Genomic DNA, 25,046 nt, shown 5'->3' with positions numbered 1-25,046 from the left:
GGGTGAAAAGATTTATTTGTAGGGCGTTTTTTGTAAGGGGAATATGATAACATTCTTATTTATTGTTTCTCAATCGCGAGAGCCGTGGTAAGCGCAAAAGCAGAGTGCGTGAAAAAGACAAGCGCAAGCGTTCTCTGGAAAGGTTTGGATAGCTACTGTAACAGTGATGCCCTGTTTTATTTACCGACACAGGATACTTGTGTAACTTATAAGTTACATTCAATCGTTCATCTCGAGATATTGATATCAACAGCTCTATATTTCACTTGGATTAGCAGTTAGGTTACTGATTTAACCTACATACAGCGAGGTAGGCTAGGAGTATGCTGTATGAATTACGCGCAAATCTTTTTATTTAATTGTTGGTTACGCATCCGCAAAGTCTTGTCGTGAAATTAAACTCTTAAAAATTATCATCAATTTAAATGTGTTTTGCAATGGTGTTGGTATCCGGATGCTCAATAACTTTCTCCTGTGGGACTGGAAGGCAATTTCACTTTTGTCCACAGAGCGGTACTATTCATTGACAATGACGTGCGCATTGCTCTAGGTCCCCTTCCATTCCCGTCCTTTCTCCCTGGTATTTCTGGTTGCGAGATTTACAAGTTTCTTCGAACTTGAGCATATGGTTTATTTAGTTGTCTTGTTTCCAAACTCTAAGTAATCTATATTCATCGTTCGAACGGAATTATAATTCAGTGTAAAACATGTATATTCGTAATTGTTTCCTATGTTGTAGGAGGTTGGGAATTCACTCTGCCTTAACTTTAACTGGAGGTCAGGCAAATTGACCTTAAAAGAATGCATAAGCCATAAATTAAATCCAACTACTCCCCGAAAGGCTATTCCATTTAGAGACGATATACCTGGACAAGGCTTCCCCTACAAGCCTACAAAGCGCTGCTCTCGGACGGTTTTAGGGACTAACGTAAGTCATCTGGTGTAATTATTTTGTTTCTTTTGCACTATTGTCTTTATGGACAGGTGTGAATCTGGCTATAGATACAGTGCAGATAATTGAATGCACAGATTTAATTGTATGCTAAATATTCAAAATATTTACATTTTATTTGTTTCTAAGTGTTATAGATTGGATATAGTTTCCCTCATTTTTAATTTAGATGTTTTTTTAAACAATAACCTTTACCGCATAATAGGCTATAATCAGATATTTTGCTATTTTAATATCACACATGGCTTTTGAAGGTGCTTGAGATTTTCCCAAAAACACGATTGTATACCAAGGTAGTGGGAGGACAAATGCAACGCAGTTCGTGTGAACTTGTCTGTTGTGTGAAGATAGCTCATCATTTACAAGGTGTTTCCCAAAATGAGACATTCGCAGTCTCAGATAAAGCTTTTTTTCTAACTTATGCACAAGCAGTGATAACAATTGAATAGAAAACAGAGAAAGCAGACAATGGATAGCTTAGTTCTTAAAGTATGAGAGGAGGAATACAGAGGTTTTCTCTGTCACTGCAAATATGGACGCTATAGCCTAATGTAGCCTAATGTAGCCTAATGTAGCCTAATGTAGTCTAGACCTATTGCTACCGGGGAATATTTTTTTCTTAACATTAGAAATAAATACAATAGGATTGTTGTGCCCACCCAGTATTCGAAATCTGAAACCTTCATTATAGGCAGCTTAGCTTTTCTCCTATTTGCCTTCCAAATAGTGTCCAGTCCGTCATAACCCGGTGTAATAATACAATCATGTCTTAAGTGAGAGGCTGCATGGGTGAAGAACAATCGTCCGGCTTGTTCCTCTGTTCGGGTGAAGTTGATCTCGTAATGGTATTTTCTTTTGAACAGTTGCTGTTAGTTGAGAGTGCAAGTTCCCTCATAAGGTCAGGTGGCACCGGAGCCCAATGGAAGTCTAAATGGCACATTTATAATTAGACTGCCAATTCAGCACATTGTCCTGATTGCTATACAGGGACACTCGGCACTGTCTGGCTGCTCAATATGAGATAGTTTTTCCTCTGACGGACAGTTTAACACTGCCAGTAACAAATTAGTGAGGAGCAAAGGAGTTCTGTTGATGGTTCACTGCACGGCTGTTTCAACTCGTATTTTATCAGGGAAATAAAAAATGACTCCGCGATTGCCAGGTCCCTTTTCTCTCCGTTTCTGCCCATCTTTGTTTATTTTTTACGCACTCTAAATACTCTAAAAGAAACGTAGGCCACAGTCGCTCCACACGGCAATAAAATTGATGAAAGGAACATTACAATATAATATGAATAACATGGTAGATGTAATCCGATTTTTATCATTTAAACGTACCTACGTTTTTATACATAGGCGTAGACTACAGATAATATTTGAATTTGACCTCTTGTTCTATGTGTTGCACATTGATTGTCTTGTACACAAAGCTGTTATTGAAATCAAAGGTTATATTGATTAGGCTTATATTATCCATAATGTTGGATTATTTGTTTCACTTTTAATACGATGATTTTGATGTAAATGTTTTATTAGCCATTTTGGTGCGTATTTGGCATTTTGATTCAGATTTATGGTTTGAAATCTCACCTATTGTAACATTTCATATATTTCCTACTGTTTGATTTTCAGGACTATCTGCACGTGGACTTGTGGTTTTGCGAGAGAGAAAAACATTTCCGAACTGGATCCGGCATAAAGATATCGACTCCCTGACGCATATGGTGCCAGTAAGTTCAGAGATTTCGAAGTGCAATTTGACATACCGAAACCGCATGCTTCACAGCCTGTGCTCGGCGCTCTTTCACGGTGGCTCTCTGGTTTAAATAGATCCCCATTCAATCCCAGATCAATAGAGTTGCATATTGCGAGACGAACTTTGCAATTGGAAACTCATTTTCTGTCATTAAACGACCGCGAATTATGAGCAAAACAATAAGATTATTTTTTATTATTAGAACAAATGTTGTCCTATTTAGTAGCCTAATACTGTTACGTACGTTTACGTTTTTTGAATGTATTGTTTTCCTGAGGGTTAAACTTATTGCTTTTGATTAGACAGTGCAGAAATATTGTAATTATTGACAGCGCAATCTAGACCTGCAATGTGAGTTTATAATACACTTGACCACAATAGTTATTATATTTTAAAAAATATGTGTGAGTACAATACAAATACAATGCTTGATTTTAGTTATTGAGTCTATGGAAATGATGTGGTTTTAGATCTCAGCAAGACAGCATGCAGAAGGGGATCTGTTTTATTCCATACCAGGCTATTGTTAGTTTAAAGAGTATGTTGTAATATATATTTTGTAAATTATTTTGTGCTTTGTATATCATGCACAGCAATTAGCTTCACGAAGCTGGGAAGGCTGGTGTAAGGTCAGTAGCCTACCATGTGTGTTTAATTGAATGTTGATGTACTCTCTAAGGAGGCAGGGTGAAGACCAGGCATTACAGTGCTGTGTCAATTTAAAACTGGAGCATTAAATTAACTTTGAATGGTTCCCTTTCAATTACATGATGTGAGCTGGTCCTTGGACTGTTGTCTCAAAGGGGTATCTTATCTACTGTGGAATACATTACTACTCTTACCACATAATGCTTTAGTTCATCACTCTATTTACTATGTGTGTGTGTGTGTGTGTGTGTGTGTGTGTGTGTGTGTGTGTTTGTCTGTGAGAATGTGTGTGTGTGTGTGTGTGTGTGTGTGTGTGTGCACGCATTTATGCATGTACCGTATGTACAGAATGTTGAATGTATGTAGGCCTATGTACGTATACACAGTATTTGACATTGATGACTAATGGGTTTGGTCATTTGAAAATATTTTATAATGATTTGAAAACATTTACATGTCTTTCTTGTATGTTTTTGGTATGTGCATTTTGCATCAATGGTTGCTTTTACTGAGTCTGATCTGTTAATTCAGTGCCACTCCATAACAGCCTCAGAGACAACTATTATAGGACACAGTGGATATGGATGGGATGTTTCTGTGCTTCAGCAGTTTGAAATATTAATTGACAATGAAGACTGAAATAAGAAAATAAGAATAAGAAAAATGTATTGAAAGTGTACTGTTGTGTATTATTTTAGCCCTTGCAGTAAAGGCTTCATCTGGTTTCATTAGTGATTATGCTTAAGACAGAGTTCTGCATCCTAGAACCATGAGGTAAAGTTAATGGAATTGGTTTAATTGTATGGCCTTGGTTTATCCGTAGCTAATTCCCTTGCCAAACTGAACTCCTTGCCCTCAAAATGATATTATGACCTGCATATTGCTATTGCTCTAATAGCATGAACAACATTCCAAGATCAATAACATTTGATGTAACAACTTGCCTTTATAAATAGCCTACATTATGTAGAGTACTTTACAGCAACTTTATGAATTTGATAAGTTGAGCTATATTGGATATTTAAGTTGGGCCAAATGATTCTAGCTTAATGAGGTTAACTGATACAAATGATACGAGTTGATACGAGTGCGTTTGCGTGTGTGTGCGTGTGTGTGTGAACGGGCACGTCGTTTCCTTCTTGTTGTACCCCAGACACTGTGCTGTGCTTGGCTTGTGATAGTCTGTCTGAGGGGTCACTGGATCAGGTCATCCATGACAGATTCAATCTTCACTTAAGTCTTTCCTTTTTTAACTTTTTGTTTTTTCAATTGAGATTTTGAATCAGTCAGTGTGATAGTAATAGTTACCGTAGTTACAGTATGAATAATGAGAGAGATGTTGCTCCTTGGATGCAGGCTGGCAGGGAAAGAACACAGGGGCTAGTTGAGTTGAGTTGAGGAGAGGAGAGGAGAGGAGGGGAGGGGAGAGGAGAGGAGAGGAGAGGAGGGGAGGGGAGGGGAGAGGAGAGGAGAGGAGAGGAGGGGAGGGGAGGGGAGGGGAGAGGAGAGGAGAGGAGAGGAGAGGAGAGGAGAGGAGAGGAGAGGAGAGGAGAGGAGAGGAGAGGAGAGGAGAGGAGAGGGGGACTAGTACCCCTTTGGTGAGTTATGAAATGATATTGTTCATGTGAAGCGATACAATTGCTCAAAATGTACATTGGTTTAGCTTTATTTATACCCGTGTAAAATACTAATGCTCATTTTTAAATCAGAATGTTCAAACCCAGTTCCCTACCAAACACTTATAGCTCCTCTTCTCTCCATGTCTGAGGGGGAGCGGAGTGGCAGCCGAGGCCTAATGATAAACAAGATGAGAGAAGCAGGTAAACAACAGCAGGCCTGGTAAAGGTAGGGCGTGTGGCAGCAGAAGGGAGAGGATTTCTGGGGATAATAAATGTGGCAGCGCATGTTGTGACATCTGTCTTTATAAGTGTTAGCTAATTTGAAGCAGAATATTTCAACAATGATCAAAACCGATGGCAACATGTTCATTACAGGAGTCTTTCTTTTGTAGTCCTCTGATTTTTCTGCTTCAAGTTCTCAACATGCATTATTGAAGGTCTTTGGCACCTTCAGATCTGGCACCATTATGATCTTCGTGTATGACACAATTAAAAAAATATACTCTTTACAGCACATTAATGCACAAAATTTTTAATTCTCATTATGCAAACTGTGAATGCAGTTTTAATAAATGAAGTGAAGACTTGCAATGTAAATGAAACGTGCCTAAAATGACTTTCAAAGAATCCTCCCATCTTTTTATGCCCTTTCTGGCTTGAGCTGAACACATCTCAAGGACCTTTTCATTTCCAACGTTGACAGTCTGGAGAGGGTCCAGGCTCCATCTCTGAATGTAATGGTTTTGTTCCCAGAGAAAATGTACTCCTCTCAGTACAAACCATTCTCACCACTCATGGGTGATGGGTGAGTCTTGAAATATTGATGAAATCAATGGTTCCAGTGAGACATCAGCATCAGACAATGGGGGCATCCAGAGGCTAGCTATCTAACTGTACAGACACAGATGATTTTCAAGTCTTGAAGATGGATACTGTAGATTAATGATTAGACACATGGTCTTGGTGAGATGCGTAAGTCCTCATACTTAGTTGTCATCAGACTTAAGATTTTTTTCAGAATTTTAAGTGAAAATTAGCTAGGCTACGGTATACTTATCTGGGGTTTAACTACACTCCCAAATTGCAGTCTTGCTTTAGATTAGAATAAGGATTCTGAATGTACTGCACATCGGGACATGTCACTGCAGTTGTTTGTATTTTAGCTGCAGTCCAAGCTAAATTGTTTGTTTCTTTATAAAGGTTTTCACTGTTTTCTTAGTAACCTTGGGTCCAGATGACTTCTGCTGTGAGATTACATGAACTACATGCAATTACATTAAATTAAATAGGTTGAGTGCATCCTTTTCTTTAAACTGAAAACCATCAGCACCTGTATCCCATTACATGTTGAAGACCAAGGTACAGTACCACAGAGAGATAGAGATTTCCCTATAGATCCAACCAGACCTCTAGTATCACATTAGCTATGAGTGTTTGGTAGGGAACTGGGTTTGAACATTCTGATTTAAAAATGAGCATTAGTATTTTACACGGGTATAAATAAAGCTAAACCAATGTACATTTTGAGCAATTGTATCGCTTCACATGAACAATATCATTTCATAACTCACCAAAGGGGTACAATTTGAACTGTTTCATTCACTCACCCACTGAATATGTTTCACGTTTGGACTGCAAAATAATTGGACAATTTCTTTTAATCCAAAGCATAGTTGTGCATAATTAAGTTAGACTTCAAAATGCAACAGTGCCGGCTATGGTAAATAGCCTCTATTGAATTCTCTCTTTTTAAATATCACACATTAATATGTAGAATTAATTGGAGGGGCCTTGGTGGCCGTGTGTTTTTGACACAGGGCTGTTTCTGTAGGGGACGGTAATCAGTAGCACTGTCAGCTGGAAGAATTAGTACAGCTCATTGTTTCTATGAGTCACATGAAGATTTGCACAGTCCATGTGTGAAGATGGCTGGCTCTATTTCCATATCAAAGAGGCCCACAGTGCTGCCTGTAATTAAAATGCAGTGGTTTTGGAGCCCTTGCTCGGCACGCAGTTAGCACAGTACACTGAAGCAGCTGAGTGTTGTCGTCTTTCCCGAGCAGTGTGCAAGCGGTCGACTCCTGCATGCTTCTCTCAATACACCTATCATTTTGTACAAATGTGAATGTCAGTCCACGCTCCTGTTGTGGAGAGTTTAGTTTTCTTTATCTAGCCTCTCGGTGTGGCTGCCTGTTTTATTTTAGCCCTCAGAATAGACATGATTTAGTGTACGTTATTGTTATGTCAACCGTTGACGTTGCCAGTGATATTTCATATTCTATATGCACTGTATTCATTAGCAGTATTTATTCATAACTTTTATTGTGGAAAGGCCATGAAATCCCACTCTTGTGTTCAATGATTTACATAACTTGTTATTAGTTAGTGACCTTGTTGCAGATTTCTCCAAACGGGGCCGGGGTCAACAGTTCCTTGTTGGTTTGTTCGACAGTGTATTGTGGTCCCTGTCCTTCCTGAATTGGAGAAGATCTGAGGTTGGGTCTTGTGAGAGAACGAGGGAAGAGAGATTACTGCGATGTGGGCCTCTATGCTGCTCGAACACAAAGGCCTCAGAACAACCCTTTCCTTGTGATCCCCTCATTGTGTTTGGATCAGGCCTTCCCTTGGGCTGGCCGCTGCCAAGGACTTAGTACAAAAGGACACTATGGAAATATCAAACTGGAAACCAACATGGGCAGCTCTCTGGGTGAGAGTGAGGTACCAGGAAGAAAACTTTGTTTACCCGTCACCCTGTTCTAATTAGAATGTATCACATTCAGGATGCATTTTGTCCATTGATATTAGCATTTACAAGGAGGATTGGTGACACTAGTAATTAGGAAAACCCGACTGGATAAACTTACTGGGAATGATGTAAGCCCCATGAATAGTCTTACTTGGAAATGTGAAATAGGAAATTCCCTTTCCTCTTGAAATATGGGGCGGCAGGTAGCCTAGTGGTTAGAGCATTGTACTTGTAACCGAAAGGTTGCAAGATTGAATCCCTGAGCTGACAAGGTAAACATCTGTCATTCTGCCCCTGAACAAGGCAGTTAACCCACTGTTCCTAGGCCGTCATTGAAAATAAGAATTTGTTCATAGGTTTGTAATGAGCTGAGATTGGAGCGTCCTGTACAACTTAAAGGGATTCTTCAGGATTTTGGCATTTTTATGTCTCTGTGTCCAGTATGAAGGAAGTTAGAGGTAGCATGCTAGCTGACACCCATAGGCTTCTAGTCAACACTAGTTAGCACTGACTCAACAAACTACTTCTAACTTCCTTCATACTGGACAGAGACATAAAAATGGTGTCTTCAAGTTCATCTGACTCTGGGGAAATAGATAAAGGGCCTCATTGACTGCATCCCAAAGTATCCCTTTAACATTAGAGCATATACAGTAAGGTAACCATGCTTTATGGAGAGCCACACGTGTCGTATTTCATCTTTGATAATTCAGGCTCTTTGGTTCCAAAAGATAATTTATGATTTAGTGTCCTCTTGCATCTGCCTGTGTGTTTTCCACAGTGAAGCTTGGGTTAGCACGGTGCTTTTCTGTTTTCGCAGGTTAGACATTAGCCAGTTCCTGGAGGCTGACAGCTAGCCTGATATCTGCCAGTTCCATCAGATATGAGATGTAAAATATGCTCCACGATTGTGTCTGTGCTGCGCTGCTCCCTGCTCTCTGCTCCGGAGTAAAGCATGCTGGGAGCAGTTTAGTTGACACATGACGCTCAGCACCACTGATGCTGTACAATACTGGGGCTCTATTTGTTTTTAGGGGCCTCCACTGCCATCCACATCTTTATACATTGCAAAACTGTCACCAAATGATAGATCACAAAGTTTACTGTGCAGAGTAATGAGACGAGGTCACTAATTGATCAGATATGATTTGGCACCTTGATTTACAAGGCAACACCCGAGCTTTGACTTCACCACACAGCAGCTTGATGGGGAAGACTGTGTGGAGTATCAGCCCATATTAAACAGCTTGCCCCTCCACGTGTCACTGTGTCACTGAAGAATTGCGTAAATGCAAAATAAAGTCCTGGGGCCTCATTTATCAATCATGCATAGGCACAAATCTGTGCCTAAACCATGCGTAGGATCATTTCCACGCAAAGTGTGGGATTTTTCAAAAGGAACTTTTGATTGAGAGTGTACGTAAATGTAGAAACTGCCATGATCATGCGTACGCAAGGTGCATAGTGGTGGAATAAGGGAACTGCTTACCAAGCGTAGAATGGGAGAAATATATGTTGAACATTTTTGAAAATGTGAGAGTAATAATTAAATCATTTTTAGATTTAATTGTATTTCCATTGTGAATTCATGCAACATACAGTTGGAGTCGGAAGTTTACATACACCTTAGCCAAATACATTTAAACTCAGTTTTTCACAATTACTGACATTTAATCCAAATAAAAATTCCCTGTCTTAGGTCAGTTAGGATCACCACTTTATTTTAAGAATGTGAAATGTCAGAATAATAGTAGAGAGAATGATTTATTTCCGTTTTTTTTCTTTCATCACATTCCCAGTGGGTCAGAAGTTTACATACACTCAATTAGTATTTGGTAGCATTGCCTTTAAATTGTTTAACTTGGGTCAAACGTTTCGGGTAGCCTTCCACAAGCTTCCCACAATAAGTTGGGTGAATTTTGGCCCATTACTCCTGACAGAGCTAGTGTAACTGAGTCAGGTTTGTAGGCCAACTTGCTCGCACACACTTTTTCAGTTCTACCCACACATTTTTTATGGGATTGAGGTCAGGGCTTTGTGATGGCCACTCCAATACCTTGACTTTGTTGTCCTTAAGACATTTTGCAACAACTTTGGAAGTATGCTTGGGGTCATTGTCCATTTGGAAGACCCATTTGCGACCAAGCTTTAACTTCCTGACTGATGTCTTGAGATGTTGCTTCAATATATCCATATTATTTTCCTTTCTCATGATGCCACCTATTTTGTGAAGTGCACCAGTCCCTCCTGCAGCAAAGCACCCCCACAACATGATGCTGCCACCCCCGTGCTTCACGGTTGGGATGGTGTTCTTCGACTTGCAAGCCTCCCCCTTTTTCCTCCAAACATAACGATGGTTATTATGGCCAAACAGTTCTATTTTTGTTTCATCAGACAAGAGGACATTTCTCAAAAAGTACAATATTTGTCCCCATGTACAGTTGCAAACCGTAGTCTGGTTTTTTTATGGCGGTTTTGGAGCAGTGGCTTCTTCCTTGATGAGCGGCCTTTTGGGTTTGTTGATATAGGACTCGTTTTACTGTGGATATAGATACTTTTGTACCTGTTTTCTCCAGCATCTTCACAAGGCCCTTCCTTCCTAAGCGGTATGACGGCTGCGTGGTCCCATGGTGTTTATACTTGTGTACTATTGTTTGTACAGATGAACATGGGACCTTCAGGCATTTGGAAATTGCTCCCAATTATGAACCAGACTTGTGGAGGTCTAAACATTTTTTTCTGAGGTCTTGGCTGATTTCTTTTGATTTCCCCATGATGTCAAGAAAAGAGGCACTGAGTTTGAATGAAGGCCTTGAAATACATCCACAGGTACACCTCCAATTGACTCAAATTATGTTAGTTAGCCTATCAGAAGCTTCTAAAGCCATGACATCATTTTCTGGAATTTTCTAAGCTGTTTAAAGGCATGGTATGTAAATGTCTGACCCACTGGAATTGTGATACTGTGAATTTTTGTGAAATAATCTGTCTGTAAACAATTATTGGAAAAATGACTTGTGTCATGCACAAAGTAGATGTCCTTACCGACTTGCCAAAACTATAGTTTGTTAACAAGAAATGTGTGGAGTGGTTGAAAAATGAGTTTTAATGACTACAACCTAAGTGTATGTAAACTTCTGACTTCAAATGTATCTTGACAGGCCATATATCATTTGACCACATCAGTCCATGTTTTACATTATAATCCATATAAAGTACAGTAATTTGTTAAATTAGAGGCACGTGTGAAAGTGAAACCATTGTTGAAATACTATTAAAGACTCAGATAATGGGAAATCAAATTAGAGATGGCTGATCTTGCTCTGTTGGAAGATTTGGCACACGCTTCATTTTGCGGAGAGCATGTTTTTAGAGACAGGTAGGACAGTTTTTGCTGAAAGTGTAGATATCGTTTCCCAAAACCAATCGTATAGGATCTTTGCAAGGATTTAAGGCCTACTTTAGAAAGGCAAACGCTTGCCATTCCGGTGCACATCAAAGTGCTATCAACCCTCTGGTGTTTAGCAATGGGCACTTTTCAGCGGGAGTTCGCCGATCGGCATCTCACATCCCTCGATGAGCCAATGTTTTGGATGCAATCATCAGCAAAACGAACTTTAACATACAATTTCCATACACTATTTCAAGAGGGGGTTTCTTTGCCATCAATGGGTTCACAAATACGAACGGAGCAATAGACGGCACCCACAACGCCATTAAAACACCATCCCAAAACGAGTTAATCTATCTGAACAGAAAAGGTTTCCACTATTAATGTGCAGGTGATAGGTTATGTAATGCGCAAAAAATGCTGCTGAATGTCGTGGCCAGGTGGAACGCACGACTCGTTCATTCTGTAGAACAGCAATGTTGGCCTACATAGCTACAGGAGGGAGCTGTTGAGGATGGATTGCTTATTAGTGAGTTGCCTACTCATTTAAAGTATATTTGCCATCGCTAAAGCAACTTGAATTTTCCTAATGGTCCTCTCTTTGTAGCTATGTTTTTATTTTTACTGGTCAAGCCACAACTGAGCGAGCCAAATAAAATATTTAGACACCTCTATTAAGTCTCTGAAAAGTTCTTTTTTTCGTAGCTTTTTTTGGTTGCGCCGTTGTTTTTAATTGTACGGCGTTATATATTCCCCACAGGTTTTAAAGGGATGATATATGGTTAATTATGGCCAAGGTCGTGCACGAGCACTGAGGCTAAAAACGATTGGTATTTATCAATGGTTATCTCCTACCGGTTTGCGTATCACGCTCGTAGGATTGTTTGATAAATCACTCTTTTTCAATGTGTACCAACATTCTAAATTCCGTTCGTAAGTAGTATTTTACAATAGTTTCTACGCAATATCAATAAGGCCCCAGAAATCTGAGACATCAGCTCATGCATTTTCTCTGTTCTCCATCTCTTAGATAATACATTGGAAAAAGCTTACTGAGTATGGATGGTATATCTCTCAGGTCTTTTACAGTATCTATTTTTCTTTGGATAGATGCTAACATTTACATAGACCCATAGAACTGGACCTAGTGGCAAGGTCTAGTACTTATCAGTTGCTGACATATGGAATAGGCAATGTGGCTAAAAACGTCCTGGAAAATGATTTGGAAAAGCTGGGATGTATTGAGCCAAAGTCAAGATTCTTTACACTTTTTGTGTGGAAACTGGGAATGCATAATGCCAAAATTAAATTAAAGTAACAAAAGGGGGGGGGGGGGGGGGGGGCTCTTGTGGCTCTTGTGGCTGACGTTCTGATGAAGTTAACCAAAATGTCTCCCCTGGTACAAACCCAGGTCTTTTGTTTCCTTCTTCCATGATTATTTACACCAACTTGGATTTTTTTACAGGGCTTTGCCCTCGATGTGCGTCATGAGAAAATGGCTTCAGCAGACTCAACCACAAGCTCTCTCTCTCTTTTGCCTTCTCTGAGAAAATTAGAATGTAGTTATTGCATCATGTATAATTTACTCATACCTATGTTCAGAAAGAAAGAGAGGGAGAGGGAGCAAGAGAGAGAGAGGCAGATAGAGAAGAGAGGGACAGAGAAAGAGAGGCCCTCGTGATGTGGAGTGGTGAGGAGACGAGAGACGGAGGCTGAGAGCAGCTTGTCTGAACATTCCTCATTGTGAGTACTCAGCAGATAATGATGTTAGTGTTTGTCTAAGGTAATGTACTCTGTGTCGCCCCAGACCTCTCTGATACTGTGGAAGTGGACTGAACTGAGTCTCCTGCTACTGGAGCAGATTGAACTGGAGTTGTTTTGAGAAGGACAATGCTGGTCAACCCTCCTCTTCAGCAGTAGGCTGTATAAAAACTGTATTTGGCTGCTTGAGTGAGTACTCACAGTTTAAAGCTGAGTGCTAGAAATGTTTTTGTGTTGCTCATCAGTATAGGGAGCTGTGATTGGTTGAGCCCTCTACTGAGTCCATCTCTCTCAGAGCTACAGCTTATCTACTTGGGGCCTCTCTAGAATGGAGAGTTTGTGTCAATACAGTATATAAATAAAAATCCTAGAAATGTGTTCCACATGACAAAGTCCTACTGCCTCACCAGTCATTTGGCATAGCAGGGGCAGGAGCTGTCATATTCTTCTCTCTCTCTCTCTGTCTCTCTCTGTCTCTCTCTCTCTGTCTCTCTCTGTCTCTCTCTCTCTCTCTCTGTCTCTCTCTCTCTCTCTCTCTCTCTCTCTCTCTTTCTTTCTCTCTCTCTCTCTCTCTCTCTCTCTCTGCCAGCACATATTAAGCACAGTATAAACACTATGTCGGAAAATATGAACATTTTGCTTCGACCCAAGTGGAAAACAAATCGAAATTGAATTAAAACTCACTACTTTCTTTAGAAACAAAAGTATTTTAAATGGGAAAAAAGTTCAAAGTTTTGCTTTCAGAGCAGTCAGTTTGTTTAGGACATGCTCAAAGAGGCAATTTTTACTCCAAACTACCAATGTAAAAACAGAATTGAGTTAGGCAGTGAAACAGAGTGAAGTGACGAATGTTTCTGTTAGCTTTCACTGCACTTGTCCTTACACACAGATATAGTGCTCACTCTGAGGAAATCCCAGACTGCTCCGTGCCAGAAGCATAAATGCAAAGAGAATAGTCTTTAATAATATTTTTTTGGAATGGGACTTAAAAAAGAGAAATCTGCTGAAATGATGGAGAAAGCTTGTGGTTTGACCCTGCTGTGAATTTCCAATGAGCCTCTTTGACAATCTGAGAGGATAGCCACTCTGGCACAAGCTACATGCTACACACCCACATACAACACACACAGTTACACACACTGCCAGGCAGTAAGTGTGCAGAAACTTCTGGGAGGGGGCTGGGGGGGGAGGGAGGGAGGGATGGGGAGGGTGGCTGACGAGAAGGTTGCACAAGGGGAGAGGAAGGCGAGGAGGGGAAACGAGGGGACGGGGTGTCCTGGCTGAGGATTAGCCACACTAGACTGGATGGGCTGCGGAGGGCCACCGCCAGCTTACTGATGTTAAGGACAAACACATGCATGACTTTACTGAGACACAAACTGAAAGTATGACAGGGTTGAACTTACTCAACTCCAGTGGCCGGAGGGTTTCTCCTGTAAATAACCAATCATTTACATCTCTCCTCACAGTGAAAGCAAGTTTGTAGTGGTCAATTGAATTGCGGCTACCTTATAAACACCATTATTACACTGGAACAAATCTGCTATCATTAAGCCCTTCTCATATGGAAGCAGGAGTGGTCGCTCTATACCAGTTTAGAGAGGGAGACGGGGAGAGAGTTTTGTGCCTGAATGTGAATAGCATTGGTGGAACACACACACAAACACCACGCCAGACCCTGGGTTGTGGTTGAATGTCACAGTGGAGGAACGCTTTATGTCCTTGGTTAGGGGTGGGGCTGATGGTAAGCAGGGGAGGGATGTTCCTCCTCTTCCTCGGCGAAGCTACATTTATTGGTCACCATCTGCAGGGTGGAGGAGTTTGGGCTGGGGCCAGCCTAGAGAGAGGCTTCTAATTAAACCATCATCATGATCAACTTGTGGTCAGTGATCGTCCCCAATGCTGGCTCTCTGAGATGAACATGGAATCACTGAGGCTTTCCTTGAAGCCTGTGTTGGACTGAATTAGAAAGGGAGAAACGAAACAGAGGAGAAAAGTGCTACAGAGCACTTTTTCTCTTCTTGGCAGGCAGAGAAAGTAATTCTGCCATATCCACTCAGGTTTAAACAATTACCCGACATCATAAGAAACCAGAAAAACCTTAGTCTGGAATAGTCATCGCTTTTGCCTGGCCTAGCTCGGTTTCAGGCATGGCGTAGCCAGCGTCACATGTTGGAGCTCTCGATAATTTAAATTAGTGTAAGAGGGTGTGCCTCCAGTATCTGTATCTATGCAGCCCGAGGAGCTTTCCTTTGAGGTTGACAGCCTTTAATATAGTATTTCATGGTTTGATATGTGAGTGACACAGAGCTGCTCCAAGAGGATGGTAAAATGGTTTATTAGGGCCTAATTACAGCCCTGTGATTAAAGGGGAAGTGACTGTGATTAGGATAGTCGAGGACGATGTGGAAAATGGATGAATATTCAGAGCGGAGACGAGCAATAACGGCTGTGTGTGTGTGTGTGTTTGTGTGTGTGTGTGTGTGTGTGTATGTGGGGGGGTAAATGAGCGCTGGCTGGTGCAGGAACCTGACTGCCTGGCTGGCTGGCTGACTGCTGTGTAACCACATGCTATGATATCATCTTTACGGCAGAGCTCATCTGGGGGCTTTTCAGCTTTAGCTATTGGGCAGAAAATGCACGCACAGATATGTGGTGGTGCCTGGTAATGGTAACCTTCCAGGTTCTGGTTCCTACTGCCTGGCTCTCTTTTAGAAAGTATGCAAAAGGAGCGCTAGCTTTCCCTACGTGGAAGAATCCGTAAAGCTGATGTAGTGCTCTTACAGGCCTTGTGGAAGAATCCGTAAAGCTGATGTAGTGCTCTCACAGGCCTTGTGGAAGAATCCGTAAAGCTGATGTAGTGCTCTCACAGGCCTTGTGGAAGAATCCGTAAAGCTGATGTAGTGCTCTTACAGGCCTTGTGGAAGAATCCGTAAAGCTGATGTAGTGCTCTTACAGGCCTTGTGGAAGAATCCGTAAAGCTGATGTAGTGCTCTTACAGGCCTTGTGGAAGAATCCGTAAAGCTGATGTAGTGCTCTTACAGGCCTTGTGGAAGAATCCGTAAAGCTGATGTAGTGCTCTTACAGGCCTTGTGGAAGAATCCGTAAAGCTGATGTAGTGCTCTTACAGGCCTTGTGGAAGAATCCGTAAAGCTGATGTAGTGCTCTCACAGGCCTTGTGCGTTGCCCTGTGATTACAAAAAAAGGAAAGGAGGTACTAGGTTTGAAGCTTGTTTTGGTATGCTATCAGCCCGGCATGCAGGAGTAATGCAGTGGACTTTCACAGCCAATTGAACATGAAACCGTCAGGAATGTGCAGCAAAGCCAGGTCTGCTCCGAGCTGCTAGGGGAACTAGCTAAGAATCACACATTCTTGTGAACTTCAAAGTATGCACTGTTTAAGCAAAGAGATAAATGGCCTTATTATTAGCAGTTTTATTCAATGGGGAGATTAGTATCGGTTTCTCTTTTCTTTTCAACCTGCAAACTTCGAACACTTTCAGACGTGATATCCGCCATTTATAAATCATTTCTGGGAGTGCTCTGAGGGTATGATATGGACAGCAAAACCTTACGATTTTATAATTTCACAACTGACTTCATCCTTAAAATGACGGTTGGCTAACCTGCCTATTACTCTCTTTGATTTCAACATTACATGCTTTTGCGCTCTGAGAGGTATTCATAATAAGCTTAAACTTCTCTGACTTTATTGCTAACGGTTCCTTATCTCCCAGCTATTCAAGAAAGAGAAGTCATTTTTCCAATTTCCAACATTTTACTGTTAGGTCACAGCCTGCTCAAACTACCTTGAGGGGATTGTTGTGGCAAACAACACACATACTCACACACTCACACACACAAAGGGACACACTCACACACATTCACACACACACACACGCTCCCAGGAAAAATATATTAATCTTAAATAAATGTGGAATGTTACAGCTGTGGAATTCCCTTAGCCTAAACAGATACTGCCCTAGGTGCATACTTGCCAACTGGGAGCTTTCAGAAGTCATGTCATGTCCACATTTTTTATATGTTAGGGGTATTATATGATTGATCTGGAGAACTAATGTTTATTCTTCCTTTTCCTCTGATGAGATGGAATCAACAGTATGAAGAGATGGAATCAACAGTATGATGAGATGGAATCAACAGTATGATGAGATGGAATCAACAGTATGATGAGATGGAATGAACAGTATGATGAGATGGAATGAACAGTATGAAGAGATGGAATGAACGGTATGATGAGATGGAATCAACAGTATGATGAGATGGAATCAACAGTATGATGAGATGGAATCAACAGTATGATGAGATGGAATCAACAGTATGATGAGATGGAATCAACAGTATGATGAGATGGAATCAACAGTATGATGAGATGGAATCAACAGTATGATGAGATGGAATCAACAGTATGATGAGATGGAATCAACAGTATGAAGAGATGGAATCAACAGTATGATGAGATGGAATCAACAGTATGATGAGATGGAATCAACAGTATGAATAGATGGAATCAACAGTATGAAGAGATGGAATCAACAGTATGATGAGATGGAATCAACAGTATGATGAGATGGAATCAACAGTATGATGAGATGGAATGAACAGTATGAAGAGATGGAATGAACAGTGTGAAGAGATGGAATCAACAGTATGATGAGATGGAATCAACAGTATGATGAGATGGAATCAACAGTATGATGAGATGGAATGAACAGTATGATGAGATGGAATCAACAGTATGATGAGATGGAATCAACTGTATGATAAGATGGAATCAACAGTATGATGAGATGGAATGAACAGTATGATGAGATGGAATCAACAGTATGATGAGATGGAATCAACTGTATGATGAGATGGAATCAACAGTATGATGAGATGGAATGAACAGTATGAAGAGATGGAATCAACATTTATGATGAGATGGAATCAACAGTATGATGAGATGGAATCAACAGTATGATGAGATGGAATCAACAGTATGATGAGATGGAATCAACAGTATGATGAGATGGAATCAACAGTATGAAGAGATGGAATCAACAGTATGATGAGATGGAATCAACAGTATGATGAGATGGAATCAACAGTATGATGAGATGGAATCAACAGTATGATGAAAGTGTGTTGCTCTTATTAAAACTTCTGGGTATAGTCTTGCTAACGGATCACTTTACATCCACAGAAAATGTATCCCCAAAAGTGTTTCTCTTGCATCACGTCAATCATGTTCCCCGCACTGAAAAACACAATTTTGCATGTCTAGGCATTCACTTAATTTTTTTACATCTCTATTTCCTCTGAATGTACTCCTCAAAGCACGCTCCGCTTGGAAATGTATATTCATATATAATGTAAGATTTTTTTTTACAAATAGTGTGCGGCGAACAGTAGTGGTCACAGAGGCCTCTTTATATTAGGTTTGGAGCGTTGTCAGTTTTTCTAGGATGAAAGTAATGGGAACCATGTGTTTGGCCAGCTAATGAAAATTAGCAACCTTTCATGTGACCCACCTGTCGTGCTTTCAGCGCCGTTAATGCTAACCTCATGTTACTATCATCAGGAGAGCCACTCTGTGTCAGGCACTGGGGACATGAGGAGAGCCTCCTCACACAGGGCCCCTGGTAGCAGCTCCTGATACACTCTACTAACCCACCAGCACGGCAGGCCTGCTGCCTAACCTAGTACAGAGACTGTCTACATTTGACACTTACATGCGACTTCTGCTATCAGAATATAAAGGTCGCATTGAAAAGACAGGTGGTCAGATTGTGTTCAGATGTGGCTAACCATTTCAGGAGGTGGTCAGGGACATATTTTGTGCAGATTTCTCCTCAATCTGAACGCAATCAGGCTACCGAAAGCGCATGCAGTGGGCAACGTCATCAGCACTCTGCCCACAAGTCTCCAGAAAACTTGTTTTGGGATCTAGAGGCATCTTGTTTCATTAAACGTTGGAGGAAATACATTCCTAGCCTGTGAGGAATGTGTTTGCTGGCTTCATAAATGCTAGCCAGCTAGCTTATTTAGAATGTTTTTGGGGGGGGAGTAGAGTTATGCTAACCTCTTTGCGATCCCTTTAGCTTCGCTAGCTAGCTTTCTGGCTAGTTACAGAGGTTAGCTGGCTAGTTAGCTACAGTAGTTGGCTACTGCCATCAAGTTATTGTTGTGTTATTATCAGATTTAGCCTGTTCCACCGTTTGCAGAATCCATACTGACGTTTGGATATACCGTGGGAATAGGTAATGCGGACACGGTAGACCCATTTAAATGTAGGTGAAGAGGCATGACACGTTCAGAATTCCATCATCACAACTCCATGATCAGAATTCAAAAGCTGCATGAACTGTCAAGTCTAGACACGACCAGAGCAGCCAGAGCAGCTAACTAACAAACAAAGAAACAAAAACGATCACCAAACAAATATGAAAATCTCACAATAAGCCGAGGGCAGAACTGTGCTGGTGGAGAGCCTCTATCTTAGACTTGGTTCCCACCAGCATCAATCTCAGCATTTGTCAGTGTGCTGTAGTTATTTGCTACAGGCTGGCAGGCAGGCAGCACAGAGAGTCTGGCAGTATAGTGCAGACTCCTAGCCCTGAGCCTGGAGCCTTCCCTCCACAGCGAGCTGAGCTGCCCAGCTCCTCAGCTTTAACATGGTCTGTGCCATGTTGTAATGGGCTCCCAGGGCATGATTGGAATATAATAACTGTTTCACTATGTTTTTCTTACCCCCCTCACTCTCCACAAATGTAAAATGTGCCTGGCTACATGGGATATATAGTAGAAGCTGTGATGTAAGATGTTATTGCTGGATATGCAGACTAGGAAAATGTGGATTATTTTCCAAAAATCTCCCGGGCAGAAAGCATTATGATGTCACAAAGGCCACATTGTAGCCAGTTTGAGTGTACAGAGCTGTGTTTCCCTCTCTTTCTCTCTTGTTCTGTACATTGTCCGGCCACCTTCTGTGCTCCCTGCTCAGGCTACAGGCTTACTTCATGCCTGTTTCCTTTTCTTGTGCTGTGAATCAATGCACAATGGCCCTATAGGACCACTTACATAATGGAAAAAGTATGTATATCTTTGCACAGACAAAGTACAGTTTGAAAGTTTTAGTAAGCTTCAATTACACTATGACATTATTATGAATTATTATTTTCACCCTGTTATGGGAATAGTGATTGTATTACAACATGGTTATACATGTTATAATGACAACGTCAACATATTTGTTTACAGAGTTTATTACAATATCCAAGTATTTGTGTATCATAGAGTATAATGTGAACACACACACTCATGGTCTTTGGCTGAACCAAGTGATCTTGTGTTATCGCTCAATGACTTCAATTACAGTATGACCAGGAGGCCAATATGTTTCCAGCCATCCTCTGTCTGAGGCCTGTAGCTGTCTGACAGGGACCATCTGATTGGCTGTGTACAATGGCAGCATCATGGGAATGGAAATGCATCCAGTAGTTAAGTGAACAACCATGCATCTTCTGTTTTCACACTAATTGAATTTGGCACTAAAATATGCTGGCAAGAGGCCCTTACCTTGTTTGACTTATTTATTGCCTGACTGGAGAGGTAATTCAACCTCCTCATTTCAAAGGCTCTTTTTGGTCCAGAAAAAGAGTGTAAAACTCAATTAGGCTAGTGATCAGTGACTGAAACACTACATCTGTTTTCCTGTGAGGGGGAAGCAGAGCTGGGGAGTGGAGGAGAGCAACTAGAGCCCTGGTCTCTTAGCTACCCTCCATCCCCCTCCCCACCGCTGCCTCGCAAAGCTACAGGGTGAGGGGAGAGAGAGAGCCCATGCAGTCCCTGCCATGTCACACGAGATTTGTGTCCTCCCTGTAAATCATTTCCCTCTTTAGAAGATTAAGAATGCAGAAATATTCTGAAAGCGATCATTTTCCCTACTCCCAAATGGACTAGTGCATTTGCAAACGCCACTATTAATTGCTGGTTTTAAAGAAGACAAATGATCCCTGCAACCGTAAATAAAAACAAAAATCAGAGGTTATCATTTTAATTGTTCAAATGGCTGTACAGGGGCCAGTGGAGCCAGCACAGAGCATATGCACCAATCATATTCAGATTTACAGCCTAACCTACTTGGAAGGCAATATCAGTCTTACATGTTCATTGTTGTACCGTTGTTTATTCTCCATCTAGATATTGCTCTGGTATCTCAGAACACAATGTACCATTCCCAATGTACTCTATGGACACACCGTGGGAATCCTGTTTATTTCCCTTCCAACCTTTTCATCTCAGAGAATACTGTTGTTCAACAGAGCCTTGCTTTGTGACCTGCTTCTTCTGTATCAGTCTTGGTCAAGAAGTTCACCACTAGACATATTTATCAGGATGCATGGGCTTGAATTGTAGATCTGAACATTTATGACTACATTGCAAAAGTGTGACTGAAATGGCAACACAGACTGTGCCTGTGTGCTTCTGTTTGAAGAGGGACAAAACAACAGGAATCATTTGTGGCCACCGATGTGCCTTGTTCTAACCTGATCTTTTCTGGATCAATTGTTTCCTTTCTGGTTTAATTCACCATGTGATTGACTTTCAGTGCTTTACTGTTGGAAAATATCCACACTGAGCCATGCTGCCTGAAATAGGGAAGTCATTTGAATACAGATGCTCACAGCTTAGGCCTGGTCACAGGATACCGCTCCGAGTCAGGAGACAATTGCAGGTTGATTATGTTGCTACTGACAGAAGTTGCAACTCCTTTGTGCGGCTGAGATATTTGCATTTAAATGCTTATTGTAGGCATCTAAAAAGCATAAAGACTGATTGTAGCTTTGGCTGCTGGTTTGTACTTGCAAAAAAAAGAGAATTACAATAAGGGAGATTGACATAGAAATTAGGAAATTATTTTCGAACCGAAGGTTGAAGTAAATAAGTAGGTCTGTGTTGTTGTTTTGTGGTGCTGGTGTTCATTCTTGATTTGTATTGAGAGGGTCCATTTTCAGATTGGGTATGCATATGTTTGTAGTAAGACTGCATTTCAAATTGTTTGTATCTAATACACAGTAGAATCATTCTTTCTGATTGAGGTGTTTTCTTGGATATCTTTGTATATACCACAACATTTTGTCAATGTATATTTCCCTGCGTTTGCTTCATACTGCATGTTTGTGTGTGACAAGCTCTGCGTATTCCACACTGTGTCAGTCATCTGTCCATGTGATTGTGTGTGAATGTGTATGGTACCATTTTTATGGTTTTGAGAGCTGTCTGTGTGTGTGTTGAATGTGTGTTTTTATTAGCTTTCACAAAAGTTGTATGTTTGTGTGAGTGACTCTTTCTATGGTATCCGTGTGTATATGTGTTTGACAGGCTCTGATATGATGACAGAGTGTGTATGTATGTATGTGTTTGTGTCTGCCGGGTGCCCATAGCCGAGTGATGCCCCTGCTGATTCTGTGCCTCTGGCCCTTTGTCCTGCAGCACTCAGCGTATCTGCTTCCTCAGGAGACTGACAGGCCTCTCCAGTGTGACCACACAAAGGACCAGCCTTCTTTGAGGTGTTAAAAACTTCCATTTATGCATCTCCCTGGACAAAAAGCACCAAGCCCATTTGAGTCCGGTGGCGACACAGGCAGACATTGTGGCCACGCTTCCCCAGCACTCATTTCACAGATTCTGAAACCAGTATGTGGTGAACAGGATTTGAGGGGCTAAAGTGCCCCACGAGGGCCAGGCGATAAGAGGGAGAAACACCACCACTCAGTAAACTAGAAGATGGGGCTGTGGAAAATAAGTACATTACCTGAGAGAGAACTATGCTTGTTTTCATAACCCCCCACTCAATAGGAGAGAGAGAGAGGGAGAGAGAGAGAGAGAGAGGGAGAGAGAGAGAGAGAGAGAGAGAGAGAGAGAGAGAGAAAGGGGGGGAGAGCGAGAGGGAGAGAGAGAGTGAGAGAGAGAGAGAGAGTGAGAGAGAAAGGAGGGAGAGTGAGAGGGAGAGAGAGAGAGAGAGTGAGAGAGAAAGGAGGGAGAGCGAGAGCGAGAGGGAGAGAGAGAGGGAGAGAGGAAGGGGGGGAGAGAGAGAGAAAGGGGGGGGAGAGAGGGAGAGAGAGCGAGAGAGAGGGAGAGAGAGAGAGAGAGAGAGAGAGAGAGAGAGAGAGAGAGAGAGAAAGGGGGGAGAGCGAGAGGGAGAGGGAGAGAGAGAGGGAGAGAGGAAGGGGGGAGAGAGAGAGAAAGGGGGGGAGAGAGGGGAGAGAGAGCGAGAGAGAGGGAGAGAGAGAGAGAGAGAGAGAGAGAGAGAGAGAGAAAGGGGGGAGAGCGAGAGGGAGAGAGAGAGTGAGAGAGAGAGAGAGAGAGAGTGAGAGAGAAAGGAGGGAGAGCGAGAGGGAGAGAGAGAGGGAGAGAGGGAGAGAGGAAGGGGGGAGAGAGAGAGAAAGGGGGGGAGAGAGGGAGAGAGAGAGAGAGAATATCCTCTTTTAGAGAAGGAAGAAAAGAAAAGCCTTCTGCTACTGTGGGGGAATACATCCCAGAAGCTGAGAATAGTAGACAAATCAACAACCAAAAGACACGGCTATCCTCTAAGTTTACACTATTCTTGTCTTTGAGTGGACAATATGTGAGTGTGAATCAAAGAGAATTGACAGGCTGCACACCCGGCTGTTACTAACACAGGGGACATGAATGCCTCCTGCGGTGGATTGAAGCTTTCTAGTGGCTGGTCATTTCTCTATCCAACCACCTCTGTAAATTGACTTTTATTCTTGTTATTTGAGGCAGAGTAAATCACATGTAATGTATTTGTGGTGTGGCAGGCATATGAAAGAACGGTTTGATCACAGAGCGGTCTGCCTGTCTCTCTTCACAAACACAGGGAAGAATGTTTGATTCTCCCTTTACCGCACCACTGTTATTCACAGAGTAATAGTGAAACACTCAATAAGACAGAGTCAAAAGCCCTGTCAGTGTTTCAGCCCTCCACAATAAAGACATTATTGTGTGGTGTCACTTTCTCAGCCTCTCCTGACCTGAGTGTGATTGACAATGGTGAGTGTTTCAGGCAGGTCTACTTTGATCGTTGTGACAGGAGGCCTGGTGCAGCTCCATCTTTAATCTGTGCCTGTCGTGTTCACATGAGAGAGAGGCAGAGAGGAGAGAGAAAGAGAGACAGGGGGGGGACAAAGACAGAGACAAAGAGCAAAAGAGAGAGAGACACAGAGATGGAGAGAAACAGACCGAAATAAAGAGGGAGGGAGGCAGAAAGAGAGCGAGAGAAAGAGAGAAAGAAAGAGAGAGCAAGGCAGAAAGAGAAAGAAGGGGAGAGCGGGGAGGCTGTGACAGGTAATAGTGTGCTGAAGCAGCTGTGTCTGGCTGTGATTGGACCGTTTCCAGCACCAAATAACTCAATGATATGGTGGATTTTTTTGCGTGGAAATAAAGCTTGTCTTTGTGAACTCATATTCTTTGGCATGCCTGTGCAGTGTGGACTGTGCCAGAGGGAATTTATAGCTTTCTGTTAATCAAGTTATCATAGGGACATCAGAGCTCTGTCTCCTCAACTGCTCTTCTCTCTCTCCTCCCCCTGTTGTAGCCTGCCAACAGCCAGGTAACTGCAGCCCTGCTAACCTCCCTGCTGACCTGGCATCAGCTTCTATTAGCCCAGACATGGCTTTGTCCTCCCCTTTTTGTAATGACGGCCATTCATTCACTGCAAACTACAGCTATGCTTTTTCTCATTCGCGGTGGGCGATGTGGGGAAAGTGGGTTGATTTTGAGGACTTGGATATTGAATCTGACAATGGCTTGAGCCGAGTCCACTAATAGATATTTCAGCAGAATTCTCACCCCCCCTTCCCTCCCCTCCACCCCCCATTTCCCCAAGGCTCCCTGCTGTTTAGCCTGGACTGCTGTTATGGGCCCACCTCATTGCCTTATCCCCCCACCCACCCAGCCCTCCCATAGTCCCCAGCCCAGGCTGGGCCACTGCTGCCTCTCTCTGTCTGTAGAGATAACCAGGTCTCAGCCAGGTGGGGACCAACACGCTGATGGCAAAAAGATTGCCTCCATTGTCAAAATAACTACCTCTGCAAAATCCCTACTTTAACATGTTTGGACTAGAAAGAGTGAGGGCTGGAATAGTGCACTGGGGATATTTAGAAA

The 25,046-nt window shown here is 42.0% G+C and overlaps 1 protein-coding gene across 1 annotated transcript in view; it reads left to right on the top strand.

The window, feature by feature from the left end:
- Positions 1-355: 355 nt before the first annotated feature.
- Positions 356-25,046, top strand: part of LOC115167092 (transcription factor SOX-6) — a gene marked incomplete in the record, with an annotated part of 205,196 nt that continues 180,505 nt past the window's right edge. Inside the window, 2 exon segments of the mRNA XM_029721178.1 lie at positions 356-928; positions 2,584-2,681.

The sequence above is a fragment of the Salmo trutta genome, chromosome 29 (assembly GCF_901001165.1).
Source record: "Salmo trutta chromosome 29, fSalTru1.1, whole genome shotgun sequence".
Lineage (NCBI taxonomy): Eukaryota > Metazoa > Chordata > Actinopteri > Salmoniformes > Salmonidae > Salmo > Salmo trutta.
The sequence above is the reverse complement of the archived record's forward strand: the minus strand, read 5'-3'. Positions and strand labels throughout refer to the sequence as shown.